At 44.4% G+C, this 21,158-nt stretch overlaps 1 long non-coding RNA gene and 1 pseudogene across 4 annotated transcripts; one reads left to right on the forward strand and one right to left on the reverse strand.

Annotated features, from left to right (window-relative positions):
* Nucleotides 1–10,229: 10,229 nt before the first annotated feature.
* LOC125511065 lies at nucleotides 10,230–16,504 on the forward strand. Of its 4 annotated transcripts, XR_007284880.1 has the most exons (5): nucleotides 10,230–11,099; nucleotides 11,425–11,646; nucleotides 12,036–12,395; nucleotides 13,038–13,109; nucleotides 13,565–15,321. It is a non-coding gene; the product is annotated as an uncharacterized LOC125511065 (long non-coding RNA). The 4 variants fall into 4 exon arrangements; XR_007284882.1 differs by lacking the exon at nucleotides 13,565–15,321 and adding an exon at nucleotides 15,328–16,504 and having other exon boundaries at nucleotides 12,036–13,109; XR_007284881.1 differs by having other exon boundaries at nucleotides 10,230–11,110; nucleotides 12,036–13,109; nucleotides 13,565–15,320.
* Nucleotides 16,505–17,736: 1,232 nt separating this feature from the next.
* LOC125506734 lies at nucleotides 17,737–18,741 on the reverse strand (annotated as a pseudogene).
* Nucleotides 18,742–21,158: the final 2,417 nt, after the last annotated feature.

A 21,158-nucleotide genomic window follows, 5' to 3' on the forward strand; every position in this document is an offset into this window, starting at 1 on the left:
CCCGCCGCACGGCTGCGCCGCTTTCGCCTGAGTAAGGAAGTTTCCTTGTGAGGAATGGTCTTCGACTATTTGTATAGAACCGGGCTCGGTGAGAGTCCTTGTGAGTCCATAGGATGAGTAGGTTTTGATGCACCTGTGATAAAAGATAAAAAATAATTAAAGAAAGGGGAAGGCCGTATAGGGTTAAGCCATACTATAGGCCTGTCTGTATTGTTACTCCGCTGATGCCCAAGGTACTTTGAGTGCGTAATTATGCACGCGCGGTACGGATTTCGCGGATATACATGGCGATCGACGGAGGCGAAACTGCTAATCCACCTCTGGAATTGCCGAGCTGTTGGCATACAGAATTGGCCGGCATTGTGTAATAGAGTCCAGCGGCTTAATAGCCGATGAGGTGTACGGCTTGACAGGGCCGCTTTGTACTTTGGCCGCGATGGCCGCGGTATGCTCCTTAGTATGGAGGAAGTGTTCCATGTTTCTGTTGATTGTAATGACGCCACGTGGTCCGGGCATCTTAAACTTTAGATAGGCGTAGTGCGGGACTGCATTAAAGCAGGCGAAAGTGGTTCGTCCGAGTAGTGCGTGATAACCACTGTGGAACGAGACGATATCGAAGGTCAAGTCTTCGCTTCGGAAGTTGTCCGGTGAACCGAAGACGACTTCCAGTGTGATTGTGGATAATGAACGATTATCATGAACAAGGAAATATAATAATAATTACTTTATTATTGCCTGTAGGGCATATTTCCAGCAGTTCCCGTAATAGTTTTTTTAAATCACAGATTTGAAAAAAAGTTTTACAAACCTGAAAAATGTTCGTGAATTCAGAAAAAGTTCACAAAATCAGAAATGTTTGTGAATTTGAAAATTTTTCATGGGTTTGAAAAAGGTTCGCGAACTAAAAAACCTTCACGAATTTGAAAAAAGTGTGCTAATTTTAAAAAGTCACACATTCAAGAAATATATTCATGGATTTGAAAAAAAAAGTACGTGTTTTCTAGAGAGAGAGAGAGGTTCCATTTGATACAATTTATTAACGCGTAAATCATCAAGGAAAGCAATAGGTTCCATTCGATACAATTTATTAACGTGTAAATCATCAAGGAAAGCTATGGGCAATGATCATCGTCAAGGCAAATAGAAACACAATATGAGCATAATCATTTGCAAACAGTTGAGAAAAAATATTGTAAATAGTTCGCTTAACTTTCGGCCAGCAATGGATCTCTGCGCCAATTAGCGCAATAGGTCGTCTAGTGAGGGTAAACCCTAATCTCCCTCTCCACTCCCCCTCTCCTGTGGCTGATCACGTGCGCACCTCCCACCACATGTCGGCCGCCGCCTTCCCATTGGTGTGACGCTGTTGGTCAATGTGTGCGATAATCTGGAGGTGCACATAGAAACACACACAACCAAAATGTGGGTTGAGGAGCATCCGCGCATCCAAGAGGGCGGAAGAGAAAGGTTTGCATGAGAAGGCGGACGAGAAGGGGACAGAGGAGGAGGCGGCGGCGGCCGAGCTCATGACAGTGGAGAACGATGACACCATGAAGTTTCCAAAAGATATCATGCCTAACTGCACCTAGGAAATATATACGCAACATTCCCTGACCACAGGAAGGACCATGCGTCTCAGATAGGTCCGGATATCCAAAGCATTAATTGTACACTATCTCGAAATCAATGACTTTGAAAGAACACTGTTCATGCCAAAAGATCTACCCTTCTCCGTGCATCACTGTAACACACCAACTTTCACTTTTTTGGATTTTCCCTTGGACTCCATTTCCTTTCATAATCTTGCATTGGATTTAACTTGATTTAATTTGTCCTACCTTCTTTTGGCCAAATTTGTGAAATCAAACTAGGTATCTCTTCTCCTGCCCAAGGCACTTAACGCACTTCTTTCCAAAGCCCACAACCTTGGGATTATCTCTCTTTTTTTGTTATTAAAAGAAATTCACTATCTATCCCCTTGTGAAGGAACTCCCATTTCTTATTATTTGAAAATTTCAAGAATATTCTTGTGCCTCTCATGATTATGTATAACTTAATTATGAAAAAACCTACAAGTTCAATAGTTCAATATTTTCTCTAGAAAATTTGTTGAACGTTCTACAAGATGTAGGGATAGATATGTTTCTTCTAGGATTGAGAATGTGCACCTCCTTTACGAAAAACAAGATGAAGTAGAGATTTGAGGACCTAGATCTAGAAGAAGTGAAGTCCATAGGACGTGGAGAAGATAAAACTTGAAAAGACTTCATTTAATAAATGCCTAGCTTAAACGCATTAAAGTAAGTCCTTGTAGGAGGCACCTCATAGTTATCGTTGTGTCTTATTGCTATGCTAATGTAGATTTTTTATGTTTTCCTTTTAATAAAGTGCCAAGAATTTCCTTTAGCATTTCTAGTTTACAAATGATTTATGTGTTCTCCAGTTTTATTGTTATCGCGAAAGAAACCGGCCAATATTTGAGAATGATAAAATCATGAAAAATCCACACAATAGAAAATAATATATCTATTATTTTTCTAACCGCTTCAGATTTTTTTTGAGTTACGGAGGTTCTATTAATAACAACATGTTTTGACAAATTCTTGTATAGCTTGTTTTATACCTACACGTTTTCATAGTTTTTGGTTTCTCCTTGATCAACATAGCATGTGCTTATTTCATTTACTGTGGTTAATTCTATGCAATATTGCCATGATTTATATACACAAAGTAGACCTCTTAGAATTATTTATGTACTAACCAACTCATGGTCCCGTTTAATGGCTTCTTTGGTTCAAACGAAAAGCAGAGGAAAACATAAAAGTAAATTTTTTTGTCACTATTCATGCCTTCAGTTCAAAGGAATCGGGCTAATGAAAAATAGCGGAACTTTTCCTTTAATCTTAGTTTCAAAGGAAAAAAAGTAGGATTTCTAACACCCACTTGTATCTCTTTCTCAAACTCCGATACACGAAGAACGAGACCAAGATGCGTTGTGGCATAATAGCAGTCTAACTATATGATTTCATGTGGTTGACGTTGATTTGACTATGTGTAGTAGGATTCTTATGTTTTTCCAATCCATGTGAACTAAACACCCAAGTTGATGAAATTACTAGTTTACCAATCCTTTCCTCTCATGTTCTTGTGTTTACACTATTCTCGGGTTAGAATCCTCCAAACCAAAGGTCCTAAGTTTCTTTTTTGATGAAACGTTTTCTATCTAGGGGAGCCATTGATATCAAGAGTAAAAGTGCAGGAGAGCAAGATATACAAGCTTGAGAATGCCCATACCACCCCTATTTTGTTTCCAAGAGGACTCAAAAGGTTAATGCCCATGGAGTTTGGCGATATAACATCACCTAATATCTAGTTTTTTAAGCCAGTACTAAACGACCAAAAAATGTAAAATATTTTCTCATATCATGTACTAATGACATATATTTCAGAGACGTCCACTGATGCAAGTCATGAGAGGCCATTAACCTGGATTAATCCTACAATAACCGCCCAACCGAACAAGGAGTCCTGCAAGAACCAGAGCGGACGATTACTGCTGGTCCAATCTGTTTTATGTGCTATCCCGATTCATACAATGATGGCCCTTTATCTTCATGCAAGAACTTTAGCGACGCTAGTCAAGATATGCAGAGATTTCCTATGGTGCGGTAAAAAGGAAGCCTGTGGGGGAAGTTGCTCTGTTGCATGGAATGAAGTCTGCACGCCCAAGTGGGCTGGCGGGCAGGGCTGCCTAACCTGCATTGACTAAACAAGGCACTACGGGCGCGCTGGGCATGGCTTCAGAAAACTGACGAGGAAAGGCCATGGGCTGACTTCTTGATCGTTGTCCCGGCGGAGTCACATGCCCTGGTGGATGTAGCTGCGAGGACGACGATTGGAGATGGGAAATCCACCCTATTCTGGGAGGATAAATGGATCACCGGCTCACGGGTCAGAGATATAGCTCCGAAAATATACTGTCGAGTCCCAAAACGAATCAGACAGACTAAGTTGGTGCCCGATGTGCTGGGAGATGGCGGCTGGGCATTGGATATTGGCACGGACCTTTCTCCGGAGGCACTGGATCAGTACCTGACCTCATGGCCAAGAGTATCGGCCATTACGCTTGATGATGGAATTCCAGACTCCGTATGTTGGGCGTGGGAGAACAGCGGGCGCTTCTCGACCAGCTCAGCCTATGCAGCAAGATTCATGGGACCTCAAGTTTCGCCAACTGCGGGCTTCACATGGAAATCCAAGGCACCACTACGGTGTCACTTTTTCAACTGGCTGGCACTAAAGAACAAATGTTGGACTTCAGATAGGCTTGCTCGGCGCGGTTTACCTCATCAGGCAGCTTGCCCCATGTGCAATCAACAATAGGATACAATGCACCACCTGATGCTGGAGTGTAGTTTTGCGAAGCAGATTTGGCTTGCGGTGAGTAGATTGACCAACAAGGTGGAGTTCCAGCCCAGACATGATGAAACTCTTGAGCAATGGTGCATACGGTAGGATGGCGCTTCAGCCAACCTCAAAGCTCACAGAGCTAAATGCCTTCTGGTGATGTGGATAATCTGGAAGCAACGGAATGACGTGGTATTCAATGGAGCGACGCCATCATTTCAACGATCCATGCAGCGGATTCAGGAGGAAGGACAACTTTGGGCGAAGGCGGGGGCTTTTCAAGGAGGATAACCTAGGGGTTGAGGTGGATCATGTAGCATGGGACGACAGCGAGTAATTGCTATATGTGAACGCAGGGTAGGCGGTAAAATCCGCATGTAAATAGGCTTGTAAAGGTGGACATGGGTTTCGTGCCCATTCTTCTATAATGAATGATATGCACTCTTCTCGTGCGTATTCGAGAAAAAAGAGAACAAGGGTCGGTCGACCGATGCCACAACCATGCGGGCTATACAAATACGTTCATGGTAAACCTTTTATTGGTAATTTTATTTTTTTAGCAGTCTGACAAATAGATAAAAAAGCCAGTGTCATTTATTTTCATACACTGAATGTTTTTTTCTGAGGAATGGAACACTGAAATTTAATTTGTAGAAAATAACGGAATAGTTTCGCTAGAATTCCAAGAAATAAAATAGACTGCCCCCCGGCTATTGATGATTTGCGCCGTTAGTTGGGCTATCCGAATTGTATTAGGCCCGTTTATGAGGCTCTTCCTTCCTCCGGTGTCGTTCCCTCCAAAACCAACCGACCACCAACCGCTTGAAATCGATCGGTTGCAGCGGGCGCTCTGTCCGTCGTCGTCTATATAGCTAGCCTCCCTCGCCTCGCCTTCCTTCCATCCTTTCTCATACGTAGCTTCCTTCCATTCGCCCTCCCCCTCTCCTCTTCATCTGAGCGCACCAGCGGTGGCGAGATGGCCGACAAGGGGAAGGGGAAAGCTGTCGAAGACACTGCCGGTACTTCGTCGCAGACTTCAGGGCGGACGGAGACTGCCGGCGGCGGCGGGACTCAGCAGGAGCTTCCACTCGGCGCCTCTTCCCAGATCAGTGGAGGTAGGTGCCCAAGAAACCGGCGTCCTTGGTTCTTGCGTTGGTGCCCGCTTCTTGGATTGTAACATCTGATCCGATACCTTCGATTCTTGCAGCTCCCGGTGGCGGGGGCGGGTCGGGGCTCTCGCAGACGCTGAGCAATCAAGGTGCGTTCTCTCCCCTCCCAAGAAAATGGCAACATTCTTTCTCTCTGCTTATCCGTACGGTTCTTGGTTCTTGACTGACGCCGGAGTTGGATTTCTTGGTTTCTGTTGTGTAATTGTGGTTGCAGCCCGTGGGAGTGCGCCCTTCGGCGGCCAGAACCAGATCGCCAACCCACAATTCGCTGGAGGTGGCTGCGGGGGCGGGTCAGGGGCGGGGTTCAGGGGATTCTCTCAGTTTGGTGTGTTCCCTTCCCTCCCAACCCAAGAAAAGCGCAAAACTCTTTCTCTCTGGTTCCTCATTGACGCCGGCCGGAGTTGGATTTCTTGGTTTCTGTTGCGTAATTCTCTCTGTTACTGCAGCCGGTGGGAGTGATGGAATTCACCGCTTCTTGTATTCTAACATCTGTCAGATTAAACCTTGGTTTGTTGCAGCTGACGGGCACGGGGGATTCTCTCAGTTCCATTCGAGTCCACCGGTAAATCTGACAGTTGCAGCCAGTGGGAGTGCGCCCTTGGGCATCCACCCGGCGAGCGGCCAGAACGGCAACCGCTGTCAGACGATGCCGCCCGTGGGCGATCAAGGTGCGTTGCGTTCCCTTCCCTTCCTCCCAGCCCCAAATTCTGTCTCTCTGGTCCGTGCGATGCGGTTCTTTGATGTGTAAGTGTAATTCTTTTGTAGCCTCAGTGGAACGGGATTGCACTATTTGCGAAGTGGCCACGCCCCGGCTTTGGATTATGGAAGGTACCCCGCTGCCCTTGTGCGAGGATTGCGAGAGAAAAATCTTCTTCCACGCCAGGCCTCTACAGCATCTAGAGCAATATCTTGCCTCTACAGGTCCTCTACACCATCTAGCGCTCGATCGGGTCCTTGCGCTCTCTCTTGGTTTGTACTAACAGCTAGCGCGCGGTTTCTTTCTTGCAGCTGTCGGTGGCGGCGCCGGGTCGATACCCGCGTTTCTTGCAGCTCATGGTCGCGTCGGCTGGTTCTCTCAGTGGGCGGGCGACAATCCAGGTGCTTTCCCTCCCAATCCAGGTTCTTCACTGACGCCCGAGTTGGATTTTCTCTTTTGTAATTCTCTCTGTTGCACACCGCAGTAGCGCCCCTCCTGTGCGTCGTTTGCAATTTTTCCTGGGAGTACCTAGAACTCATCTAGATGAGACGTAATTTGGTCTCATTCACCTGAAAAACAAGAATGAATACAACCAACGTCAGCACACACGCATCTTATAGCATCACATCCAATGGCTATAAAAGATGAATGAGACCAAATTAAATCTATCTAGATGAGTTCTAGCAAAACTGATTTTCCCTCGGTGCTGTGGTGGGACTGGGTGCCCATCTGCGGGCGTTGCTTCCTCCAGGCTTGCTTCAGAGTGGATTCCTACCGGCAGGCTCAGGCTCAGGCTCAGGCTCGGGCTCGGGCTGAGCAGCAGCAGCGTATGGCTCAGGCTCGGGCTCTGGCCCAGGCTCAGGCTGACAAGGCTCGGGCTCACCAGGAAGTGGTTGACGCTCTGGCTCAGGGTCGGGGCATTCTCATTGGTCCGCGGCGCCAGCTCGACCACGGCCAGTCTTCTTCCGCGGCGCCGCCCCACGCTCAAGGTCAGGGATGCCATCGCTGCGGAGCGCCGGAGCCCACGCGGATGTCTGAGGGCGGGTTTCCAGTGTGCGAGCTTTGCTTCAACAAATGATCAATCCAAATGTAGCCAAATGTGATGTCATCAGTCCGAATGCATACTAGTTGATCGAGTAGATGATGAACTTGTAGGAGCTTGTTTCCTTGTCATTTAGTAAATGATACTATATATATACTTGCTGTGGATCCATGTCATTCAGTCTAGTGCAGTCTGATTCCTTAATCTTTGGCTATTTCCTGACGCTTTTGTTTTAACTGATTTTTGCCTCTTTGTGTTTGATTGATTCAGAGTTTAACCAAATGAGTGCTCAGACTCAGAGTTTAGTTCCTACTGTTCCAGTTTAAGCCACTACTACATATAACAGATTCAGTCCTTGTATATCTTTTTCGTCGGAGAATAGGCTGTGGATGCTTTAGTTTTGCCTCAAGTGTTTGTTTGACTTTTAGTTGCTACTGTTCTGGTTTAAGCTTACGAGTGATGATCACTGTAAATACTAGTAATGTGCTACGGCCAATATATATAAAAGATTCATTGCTGCGTATGCTTGTTGTCGGTAAGTGATTCGCCGTGGAGAATAAGGCTGTGGATGCTTTGGTTCAGTTTAGTTTCCTTTAAACCGAATGAGGGATCGAAGTATTTAGTTTCAGTTGTGAGGACACTAGTTGTCTGAACTTCTTGTCTCTGAACATACCTGAAGAAAGATCAGTGCCTCCCGAAGAACAAGGGCTCCCCTGTTCAGTGCCCGACAACGGCAACAGTTGACTGAAGTTTTTTTTCTTATGAAAACACACAGTTAACTGAAGTTTAACTGATGTAAGCTTCAGTTAATACTTTTTTTTTTGCTGTACAGTTAACACTTTTTAATGCTTGTTGTCGGTAAGTGGTTTGGCGTGGGAATAAGGCTGTGGATGCTTTGTTTTTGCCTCGAATGTTTGACTGGCTTAATTTCAGTTAAACCGAATGAGCATTCAAATTTTGTTCAGACTATGCGTCTGTACACTAGTTCTCTGAACTTCCTGTCTCTGAACACATACCTGAAGAGATCGACACCTTCTCTGAAGAATTCGACATCTACCAGGGACACAGACGACACTTGTGAAGGATCAGCACCTCTATGCTTGTGCTTTTTTTAGATATTAAATACTAGAGTAGATCAATGAAACTATATACTTGTGCTTGTCTCCTTGTCAGTGCTATGGTATTAGTAAATGAAACTATATATCCGTTAGTCTTTGGTTCTTTTCCGACTCTACAGTTTTGCCTCAAGTGTTCGTCTGGTTCAGTTTCAGTTTGACCAAGTGAGTGACCTTCCTTGTTACTGATTAGTCAGATTAAACTTACATTTTACAAGTGATAATTATTGCAAATTCTTTTACTAGTTCTCTGAATTTCCCGTCTCTGAACACACCTGAAGAAATCGACACCTTGTCTGAAGAATTTGACAGCTACAATTACCAAGAAACGAACCGGTAAGGTACCAGGGAAACGGACGGCTAGGATGCGCTCAAGTTCAATGCAGCCATCGCCACTGCCACCGCCAGGGCTCAGTTTTCATTAAGCAAGGTTTAATTTCAGTTAACCGAATGAGCGCTCAAATTTCATGCAGACTATGAAAGATCAACGCCTATCGAAGACCAAGGGCTCCCCGGTTTAGTGTCCAACAATGGCTACAGTTAACTGAAGTTTAACTGCTGAAATTTCAGTTCCTCCAATAAGTAGCTTCCACCATTAGTGGGTTGGGTTATCATCTTCTTCCCCAAGTATTATTATCTGTAGATAGTGCTAGAACTAGATTACTAGTGATCCTACAGTCAAACTTTAGTGTTACCTCATACTATGTTTGACTGATTCAGTTTCAGTTAAACCGAATGAGTGCTCAGAATTTTGCAAAATATTCTACAGTTCTACTATTCGTCAGTACACTAGTTCTCAGAACTTCCTGTCTCTGAACATAACTCAAGAAATCGACACCTTCTCTGAAGAATTCGACAGCTACCAGGGAGACGGCTAGGATGCGTTCCAGCTATGAAACATCAACACCTCTATGCTTGTGCTTGCTTAGATACATACTTGAGTATATCAATGAAACTATATACTTGTGCTTGTTTCCTTGTCAGTGCTATGGCATTAGTAAATGGAACTATATATCCGTTAATCTTTTGTTCTTTTCTGACTCTTCAGTTTTGCCTCAAGTGTTCACTGTTTCACTTTCAGTTTAACCAAATGAGTGAGCTTCCTTGCTACTAGTGATCATCCTTCAGCTTAAGCTTACGTTTCACAAGTGATCATCATTGAAAATTCTTATACTAGTATGCTATGGCCAAGGCCAATACATAGAGTTGTTTCCTTCTATATCTTGCAGTCCTTAAAGCTGATTCGTTAGTAATCGTTTGTTGTTTCCTAATGTTTTGGCTTTAAATCGTATGTTTGAATGGTCTCAACCCGTATCAGTTAAAGCGAATGGTGTCTGAACTTTCCGTCTCTGAACATACCTGAAGAAATCGACACCTTGTCTGAAAGAATTCGACAACTATCGAACACATTAAGATCATTGTTGAGGAAATCGTTAACTGGTAACTGCTCGGTTGGCTGGCGAGTAGGGGATTAATAGGCTAATCGGCAAGTTAATCGGCCATTTAATCAATTAATCGGACGATTTATTAGTTTATCAGCTACTCAGTGACCCTATGAGTAGGGATTAATCGGCAAGTTAACTGGTTAATCGGATGAATTTTTGAACAGGGATTAAGATACGCATCATGGGCGATCGCTCGCGCGTGCCACGTGGGCAGAGGCGCTACTGTTCGCGCTGGCCAACTGGAAGGAAGGCTTTTGCTGCTGTGAGTCGGATGGGGAGAGAGATTTGCGCGTGGTATGAGCCGTCCCGAGATAACACCTGCGCTGGTAAAATCTTTTCCTTTCCTTCCCCGCGAATCCATCCCTTCCGTTCTCTGTTTCTCCTCCACGCACGCGACCCCTTCTCTCTTTCTTTACCTCTTGCGACCTCGAGCTCTACCAGCTGCCAGCCCGCGGATCCTCCCTCCGTCGCCCAGGTCCACTACACTAAGACGGCCATCTGGGTGAGGCCGGGCAGGGCAGTGGTTGGGAAGGTTGCTCAGGTCCGCCTTCGCCGCTAGGGTTACTGCGGCCGCCGCCCCATCCCTGCTGGTGGCCTCCCTCATGCGTCCCTGCGCCACTGCGTCCGCGTTCGCTGCTTCTCCCACGTCTTCTCTTCCCCATTCTTCTCTCCTAGCTGAACTCAAACCCTGCGTCATCCCCTCCTCCTTGACCCCTCTCCTCCTCTGAAGAAGGAGCACGGGGACTGAGCCGCCATAAGGACGTCGGGTGGAGGAGATTCGGTGCCGGTGGACCGCTCGCGCCGGTGTTCGAGGTCTTGGAGCCGCCGGAGTCACCGCCGCCGTACGGAGACTGTTCGATGGAGGATGATGGTGTTGGGGTCAGTGAAGGGAAGGCGCCGCCAACGAGGATGTGGAGGAGGACTTGGTCGAGCCGGGTCAATGAAGGGTGCGGCGGTTGGCTCGCTGGCTAGGTGGCCGCACGATGCAGGAGCAGCAGCGACTTTACAGTTCCTCTGCTCTGCTCCCACTGGCGCTCATCTGCCTCCCGGCCTATTCCGTGACACGGCCTGTGGGAGATGGGACCGGTGGATGCCATACGTCCCCGGATCGGAGTAGTAGGCGGTGAGGATTGATGCTGATTCAGGTTGCAGCAACTTGAGAACTGAATAATATGGAGCAAGGTTCAGACTTCAGACACCTCATTGCATGCCATTCTCTTCAAGGTAGATGAAAGGTTCAGACTTCAGACACCTCATTGATGCAGATTCGTCACTCTCCATTACATCTTCATAGCCAGAATCATCTCCTTTAGGTTCAGTTTTGATAATCTATGTTGTAGATAAATGATGAATCTAGAGATGTCTCTCCTCCCTACTATGGATTCAACATGAGGATAAATTGTTGGGGCTGTAGATAATGTCAGCATTTTTGTTTGTTGTTGCTTCTTTTTACCTTCCTGTTAATGGTTGTTAGTTTATGGCATTCGCCTTTTACCTGGATGTCAGACCAAATAAAAAGAGATCTTCAACTCAATGTCTTTACATGCAGGTTCATCTCTTGTATCATGAAGAAACTTCAAAAGTAAACAGAGCAGAGCTATTATCTCAAGAATAGAAGCTAGATAAATTAATCCATGAGTATTTTCATGCATATGCTTTTATTGGTGTATTTGGAGTGTTTATGATTGGCTGAGCCATGTGAGAACTATTCAACTTTTGGGGGTATCAAAGTGAGCTCGGTCCTGATAGAGGAATTATTCAGGAACAAAAGGTAAGATGTCTCATAAAGCACAGCTGCATTTTTCTGCTATCTTCTGTAGTATATTTTGGTGCAAAGATTGAAAACATAATATCTGTAAAATAATTTCCATTTCGTTGTCATGAACATTGCAGTTCGATTGCTTCTGCACTAGGGGAATGCTTGCATTAGATTATCAAAGTTAATTGTTATTACATACAGACAGTATCTACATGTTAAATGCATTTATAGTGATTTGAAAAAATCGGCTAGAGGTAAATAAATCCTTCATCGAACTAAGAATCTATAGTAAAATGGATGCTCATGGTACTGCAGGTTCTTGTAATCCACTTGAAATGTCTCTCAGAACCTGATCTCATTTTCGAATGATTGTGTGTTGCTTTTCTCCAATTCCTCAACAGGTTAATCCAATTGGGTGATATAATTCATGGACCTGATTTCTTTAACATATTTAATGGGTATGCTACTATTTCTTCAACAGTCATCCCATGAACATGAGAGCAGCACAAGAAAGATGTGCTCGAGAGGTTCTTACAAGCCCTGTACATGTCTCCAGCTATTTTCTTACTTCTATTACAACAAGGCTGTAGTGGAGAAAAGTGCTCAGCTAATGTTCATAACCATTTAATTTTTTGGGTACTTTTACATGGCATGTTTTTATAATGATATGGGCATGTGGCTGTTTCACATAGAAAGGGGCTCATTTATTCATGGAACTTGTGGTGATCCTTTGATATATTAGCCATCCTATGTGAATTCAGGTTTGGAGTTCTTCCTTTGTATTCTACCCGATGCTTGGAATATTGATTGTTAGGCATAGCTTAACCTCCACAGTTGCCTTCATATTCTTCTGCTGGTAAAACATGGCAAAACACGCACCATAGAATGCAAGGAGAAGATAGATTTATTTTTCTCTTCCTACTTTTGTTACATAGGACACATTATTTTTGTTTCAGTCATGCCTTTTTTGCTAAAGGTGGTGTTGTGTAAATTCAACATTGATGTTTGTGTTATGACATGATGTACACAAACTGAAATTTTGATCCCTTGGGATGTTGCTGGTGCTGACAATCTAATAGCAATGGAATTGGCACTCAAATTTGCAACCAAGATTACAATTGGCGAACAATTTGCAATTTATGTAGTCACACCAATGTGACCTTAAGGAGTCCCTACATTAGTCTCTGCAAGAAATTCTTTTCTTTCAGGAAAGCCCTATATTTTGTAAAAGCATTATAGCAAGTTAGCAACTATTAGGGAACCCCAAGCCTAAGATTTATTGAGATATGGAAATCTCATTCGTTTTTGTACTTACATTCTTCTCCCAGTGAATATATTTCCATTTGAGTTCATATTGGCATGCTCTCTGATGTGTATGCTGTTTTTTTGGTTTTAATACTTAGGGCTGCTCACGGTGCCGGTCGGCGCGCCCATCCGCGTGTTCAAGAACCTCGGGCTGATTCATGCCATGGCTGGTATGCATACTCGGATGCCTCTCACTGCTAAATCATAAATCATGAATGTTGTCAAATGCCAACAGTCACTGTGTTCTACAGTCCACTTAGCATACTTTTCGTATTTGATTGCTTGGATAGTGTCATCGGTCATAACTTCACGTTGTCGATGTTGCGCTTGTTTTTCAAACCCCTTGCAACATGATTTTCACAATCCTATCAGTGTAAGTTTGATAGGTGTAGTGTTACCATGGCAACTTAAAACATTAGTCTGGACTCTGGACTCAGAACTTAGTTCGAGTTTATTTGAACTGCTATTTATCATTTTCATTTGTTATTTATTCACATGATGCACAAATTTCCATAAATGAATTGACGGTGCGCTTCCTATTGATTGTTGCTAGGTATATCTAACTCTGGAGTTAACAAATAAGCTTGATGTGATGATAATGTATGTTTGCTTTTCTTGTGTTCAGGAAAGTGGCTTGGCAACTACCAAATTGGTACCCTGAGTTTTTAGGTTCATAATCAGTTGACTGATCTTAATGAGAGTGATATCTTAGTTATGAATGTTCTTTCCTGATGTACATGAATGGCACTTTCTGGTTTGGCAATGATTGATTTTTTTGGTCTCTTAATAAGAGGTGTATGAATGTGATTTAAAGAAACCAAAAAATATTTACTTAGTGCTATTGTTTGTTGCTATCGGTGAAGTTATGTTATATTTTTAACCATTATGCACTGTCAACGTGTTAACAACTACGTAAGCTTGATTAGTGCGTACAATAACGCCTAGGAGGCGCCACCTGGTGGCGCCCCAGCCACTAGTAATTATCAAGACGCGAACCGGTACGCTTCCAGGGAAACGGATGGCTAGGATGTGCTCCAGTTATGAAAGATCAACGCCTCTAGAAGACCAAGGGCTCCCCTGTTCAGTGTCTCAGTGTCTGACAACGGCTGGGTAACAACGGCTACAGATAACTGAAGTTTAACTGTTGTACACTTCAGTTAACTCTGTTTCACAAGAGTAATCTGCACCAAGCGCCTGGGGTTGATTTGGAGCCGCAGATCCACGAGCTTAATGCTACTTTCGAGGAGGCTGATCAGGTAGGAGGGATGGGACTCAGGATGGGAATGAGCCGACCTGGCCCTGTTGGCCTCGAGGCCAATTTTGGAGGCCATGGGCCGACGCATTTCAAAAGAAGGCAGCGACCTCGCTAGCCCGATGGGTATCCCAGGTCGACCCAAGTTCTAGCTTTTATATATTTTTCTGGCGGTTGGTTACACTTAAAACATTCTCTAAAAAATAATTTAACTATACAACAAAATTATAACCTGAGCAAGGATGATGATATGAAATATATAAAGTTTACAGAGGAACCACAAATCCAATTTCAACACTTTTCACATCTAATTTATAGAGACACATCGATCAAATTGATTCCAGTACGTGTAGTAAGCTAGCTGATTCTTTCTTTTCTAATTTACAAAGACGAAGCTAGCTCGCCTAGCACTAGCAGTACGTGTAATAAGCTAGCTAGCTAATTGGTATTCTAAGTTTGCCGACGCATGATGGATGTATCGATTTTTATCGATATGGTGCACTCAACAGTACTGCTTGTGTCAATTTCTCTAAACTTCCTGTCCCTGAACACACCTGAAGAAATTGACACCTTTATCTGAAGAATTCGACAGCTACCAGAAAGACGGACGGCTAGGATGCGCTCCGCTTGTGAAAGATCAATGCCCCTCGAAAACCAAGGGCTCCCCGTCTGACAAAGGCTACAGTTGACTGAAGTTTCTTTTCTGAAAATACAGTCAAATGAAGTTTAACTTCTGTAAGCTTCAGTTAACTCTCTTTTTTTGCGGGAGACAGTTAACTCTGTTCACTGCGTGTAACTTCAGTTAACCTTCTGCGATTCGTTGAACGGGTTATCATCTTATTCTCCAAGTATTATTATCTGTAGCTACTGGTAAAACTAGAAACACACTCATTGGTAGATCAGATTGATCCCCGTGAACTGTGTCCAGTGACTTTAATCTGGTTGTTTCCTTTTATGTCTTTCAGTCCTTTGTTGTCGGTAAATTATTTGGCGTCGAGAAAAGGCCATGGTGTTCCAAATCACAGTCTGATTCATAAATAATATTTTGTTGTTTCCTGATGCTTTGGTTTACCTCGTATGTTTGACTGGTTTAGTTTCAGCTAAATCGAATGAGTGCTCAAATTTTTTAGTTTCAGTTGTCAGGACACTAGTTCTCTGAACTTCCTGTCTCTGAAGATACCCGATGAAATCAACACCTTCTCTTAAGAATTCGACAGCTACCCGGGAGCCGGCAGCTAGGGTGCGCTCAGATCAACGCCTCTCGAAGACCAAGGGCTCCCTGTTCAGTGTCCGACAATGGCTACAGTTGACTGAAGTTTTTTTAGAACACACAGTTAACTGAAGTTTAACTGCTGTAAGCTTGTTAAACTTCAGTTAACACTAATTTTTCTTTTTGCGGGGGACAGTTAACTCTGTTCACTGCGTGTAATTTCAGTTATTCCTGTAAATAGCTTCCTTGATTCGTTGATTGGGTTTCATCTTCGTTTCCAAGTATTACTATCTGTAGCTACTACTAGAACTAGGACTAGACTACTTGGTAGATCAGATCCATCCCCATGAACTGTGTCCAGTGACTTTAGTATATCATATGTTTCCTGCCGCTTTAGTGTTACCTTATATGTTTGACTGACTCAGTTTCAGTTAAATTCTGCAAAATATTCTCTAGTCTGGTTTTTAAGGTTGGTTTGACTCTCGGGTCGCACTCTGCATACTGCCTTTGCAGCTTTGAATCACTCGTATGAAATTCCTTGACTCCTTTGCCAATATGCACTTCGACAGGCTCTGGTCTGCCAAGGTAGAACCCAGGTGCCACTTCTTTATGTGGGTCTGGTTACGCGAAGATTCTTACAAACAACATCGTCTGGAGACCCGTGGGATACCTCACAGTGAGACATGCAACCTCTGTGACCAGCAGGATGAGACCCCTACGCTCGCACTGTTTGATTCCTTGTGGCTGATGATCTGAGCATCCCTTCGCTTCTGCCTACTGCTCAATCTTCAACATCTATCCCTCTGTGGTGGAACGACCTCGCCTCCAGCCTGGGCAAGAAGGCAAAAACTGCAGCAATATACACAGCATGGAACATCTGGAAGGAGAGAAATCAACGCGTCTTTGATCACAAAGCTTTGCAAGAGTCTGCTATCCTTCAGCTCATCAAGCAGGATATTCTACAACCAACTCTCTCAGTCCGCTGGCTTTCTGATGTCGACAACAGCCCATAACCTGAACCTGATTGATGTTCTTCTCTCATTTTCTTTGGGTTGGGCCACCTAAAAAAAGGGGCTTTGTAACGCAACCTTTGTACTTTATTTACTCCTTAATATATAGGCAGTGCAAGCTGCCAATTCCTAAAAAAGATCCATAATCTGGCACAAGTTTTGACGCCTTGATTCTGAAGTTTCGTCCCTACTGTTTCAGTTTGAGCTAATTACATGTGACCATGATTGTAAATTCTAATAACATGCTATGGCCAATACATACTACTGAACTACCATTCAGACTACAACTTTCTCCAATCTCCCTGTAAAGAACACAAGACTAGCTACACATGGAGCCCTCTTGTGCTTAATTGTGCGTGCCACAACGTTGTTTCTCATTAAAAAAAAACTATGTTTCGAGACCTCGCTTAGGTTCGGTTTCAGTTACACTCAAATGGACAGATCGCCATCAACTTGGAACACCTGCACTTGTGGGGTGGGATGACGCAGATCAGACTTGTGACCAACTTATATATTCATTTCCTTAGCTATTTCGTCTAGAAGAAATGCGATTTCAGAACATTTTCTTTTCAGTTGAATGATTTTTTTTTGGAGACACAGTTCTTCTTCATTCTACAAGACTTGCCAATTTAATAAGCAAAATTTTCTCTGTCTGATCTACAGCTTGCACCACTGATACTGTTTGTATTTTGCTAACTAAATAGTCTGAAAGAAGTGAAAATGTTTCTGCATTTTTTCATGGCACGCGCTTTTTATCCCTGGGAAGGCAGATGCTTATAAACTGGTCTTGCATAAATCAGAAACTCTCAACTACCAACTTATATTATAGATTTACATCTCTTACCCCTGCCAATTGGCCAGTTCTTTCTCTTGTGTTACAATTATGAAAAGTCAAGCTACCGTGGAGCTGCGATTCGTCGTGTCTTCGAGAGACCCAAGGGCCTCCGGAGCCTTGGTGGACTGGCGGCAAGAGGGCACTTACACAAATCTGAGAGGAGGCGAACTAGTATAGAAAGTGAAAGGAAGAGGGAAATCCTATTTCATTCTCATTGCATGCTGACATAGACCATCTGGGCATCAAATGCTCAATAAAGGTTGCACACAAGAAATAACTTTTGAAAGAAAATTAAGAGAAAATCTTACAGGTAGCAGAGAAGCACTCCTAAATAAAAAGTTCAGATTTGGACAGGTTGACTAGGGCGACTTTCACGCCATTCATATCACTTGAGAATTAACTTAACCACTCTTGAATTCATGTAACATCGTGCTGATTATCCCTATGACAAATTGGTATGAGAAATTTAGCAAATCTACCAACATAGACTTCACGAAAATTTTCTTCTCTTCTCCAATGGGTCCTCTATGAAAGATGGACAAGTCGCCTTGAAATCCTTAAAACCTGATAATTCGATAAATTGAAGGCAAGCATCCTTAAGCTGGTGGCAGTTATGTTGGTGAGCTAAAGCCAATGTGGTTGTCACAGTGTCCTTGTTCAGGTCCTCGCAAAGGATACTTTGGCAAACCAGCTTGAGCCTATCCATTGCTTATCTATCCGCAGCCACTAGTAAAAGTCGAACCATCTCAGTATCGTCACCGCTAGGCAAAGAGTCAGTATAGATGAAATGGAGCATGGCCTTGAAAACAGCAGGTTGCATGTCCTCGACGGTTATGCACTGCCCCGGCCTCGCCTCCTGCATTGACCCATAGAGCTCTGCTTTCAAAACAGGCGACCGCATAGCAAGAACAAACCTATGCGCTTCAATCATCTCTCCTCCAACAAGGAAACTGACATCAAATCCCTCCTTTTCTTCGAGCAGTTTGGCAACATGGTCAGTCATGTCAGCTGGTGGCATGTCGATTTTGGGGTACGATTTGGTTTCGGTAACATGTGGCCTCTTGAAAACTGTGACGATGCATTCGATCGTTAGGCGATCATCCCTAAGGTACACGGATCCCTCGATCTCACTTCGCCTTATGAAAATAGGAGTCAGTGGAGCAAACCTACTAATATCACCGGACCTGAAAATCTTAGGTCCTGTTTTATGCATTGAATACGAGATTCCAGTGCACTGGTCCACCAGCCTCATGTCGCAGGATGCCCGGAGTTCAGTGATGCACAAAAGCTCGAGATAAACTGAGATGTAATCTTGGCCTTCTCCTTTGTACCCATCAGGGAAGAAGCGTATGGCCCAGTTGTGGTTGCCGACCATGAAAACCCCGGACCGAATGTAGCTGTTGTCGTCGTGGCCCATACCTTTATGCTTGCTGTAACCCAAGATATCAAACACATGTGTGCCTTAAGCCTCGTCAAGTGGGGTGCAAATAGACATCGTCTTACATGTCTTCATCTAGCGATGAGGAAGATTGCCGGCACAGAGGAGAAAGAATCTCCGCGACTGCACCGCCAATGCTAATCTGATGGTGTGATGGGAAAACGCATTAATCCATGAGGAGAACAAAGAGAAAGAGAATCAGGATACGTGGGAGTGATCGTACCTTCAGGCCGGCAGTGCCGAGGATCTAAGTCGCCTCAACTTTCCTTTGTTTTTCTTTTGTGAGAATTACTATCCGTGTGGGGAGGAAAAAGGAAAGGAACCTCGCTAGGCCTGGATTTGGGCGACTAGTGCACGTTCCACAAACCCAAACGGGCCGGATAGGATATTTGAAACGCTCCCGGCAAAAAAAAGAAAGAAAGAAGAAACGCTCTCTACTTCAAATACAAAAGGATACGTACACCTCACAAACGACCATCCTGCACCGACTGCGGTCTCCTGCCAACTCGCGTCCAGCGTCACGATCTCACCGTGTCCAGGCAGGAGATGATGATGTCGACACGACTCCTGCGTAACACGGATTTTTTTTTCAAAACTATGATATATTTTATAGCATTTTCGGAAACTATAATATGATTTTCATAAAAATCAAAAGTAGTAGCCCGTCGGGCGGCCGAAATAGGAGTTTACGGCCACAGTTAGGCTGAAGTAGACTTTTCGGCCATTTCTTGACCGAAGTGGTGGGGTCCTGGCCGAAAAGGCATTTTTCGGTCAAGTCTAGGCCGAAATAGACTTTTTGGTCAAGTCTAGGCCGAAAAGTACTTTTTGGTCTCGTGTAGGCCGAAGTTACATGGCTCATACATTAGGCCGAAATGTATTTTTCTCGCCACCCGTTTCCCGCCAATCCCTTCCCGCCATATATTTGTTGGAGAATGTAGTAATTTCAAAAAATTTCCTACGCACACGCAAGATCATGGTGATGCATAGCAATGAGAGGGGGAGAGTGTGATCTACGTACCCTTGTAGATCGACAACGGAAGCGTTAACTTGGTTGATGTAGTCGTACGTCTTCACGGCCCGACCGATCAAGCACCGAAACTACGGCACCTCCGAGTTCTAGCACACGTTCAGCTCGATGACGATCCCCGGACTCCGATCCAGCAAAGTGTCGGGGAAGAGTTCCGTCAGCACGACAGCGTGGTGACGATCTTGATGTACTACTGTCGCAGGGCTTCGCCTAAGCACCGCTACAATATTATCGAGGACTATGATGGAAGGGGGCACCGCACACGGCTAAGAATATAATCACATGGATTAACTTGTGTTCACAGGGTGCCCCTTGCCTCAGTATATAAAGGATGGAGGAGGAGGAGGCCGGCCAAGGCAATTGGTGCAGCCAGGATGTGGAGTCCTACTAGGACTCCAAGTCCTAGTAGGAGTCCACCAAGAGGGGAGGAAGGGAGAAGGAAGTAGAGGAGAAGGAAAGGTGGCCGGCCCCCTTTTCCCTAGTCCAATTCGGACCAGAGGGGAGGGGGGCGCAGCAGCCCCTTGACCCTTTTTCCTCTTCCCACTAAAGTCCATCAAGGCCCATTGCTTCTCCCGTAACTACCCGGTACTCCGAAAAATACCCGAATCACTCGGAACCTTTCCGATGTCCGAATATAGTCATCCAATATATCGATCTTTACGTCTCGACCATTTTGAGACTCCTCGTCATGTCCCCGATCTCATCCGGGACTCCGAACTCCTTCGGTACATCAAAACTCATAAACTCATAATATAACTGTCATCGAAACCTTAAGCGTGCGGACCCTACGGGTTCGAGAACAATGTAGACATGACCGAGACACGTCTCCGGTCAATAACCAATAGCGGGACCTGGATGCCCATATTGGCTCCTACATATTCTACAAAGATCTTTATCGGTCAGACCGCATAACAACATACGTTATTCCCTTTGTCATCGGTATGTTACTTGCCCGAGATTCGATCGTCGGTATCTCAATACCTAGTTCAATCTCGTTACCGGCAAGTCTCTTTACTCATTCCGTAATACATCATTCCGCAACTAACTCATTAGTTGCAAGGCTTCAGTGATGTGCATTACCGAGAGGGCCCAGAGATACCTCTCCGACAATCGGAGTGACAAATCCTAATCTCGAAATACGCCAACCCAACATGTACCTTTGGAGACACCTGTAGAGCACCTTTATAATCACCCAGTTATGTTGTGACGTTTGGTAGCACACAAAGTGTTCCTCCGGCAAACGGGAGTTGCATAATCTCATAGTCATAGGAACATGTATAAGTCATGAAGAAAGCAATAGCAACATACTAAACTATCGGGTGCTAAGCTAATGGAATGGGTCATGTCAATCAGATCATTCAACTAATGATGTGATCCCGTTAATCAAATAACAACTCTTTGTCCATGGTTAGGAAACATAACCATCTTTGATTAACGAGCTAGTCAA

The sequence above is a fragment of the Triticum urartu genome, chromosome 5, assembly GCF_003073215.2.
Source record: "Triticum urartu cultivar G1812 chromosome 5, Tu2.1, whole genome shotgun sequence".
Taxonomy (NCBI): domain Eukaryota; kingdom Viridiplantae; phylum Streptophyta; class Magnoliopsida; order Poales; family Poaceae; genus Triticum; species Triticum urartu.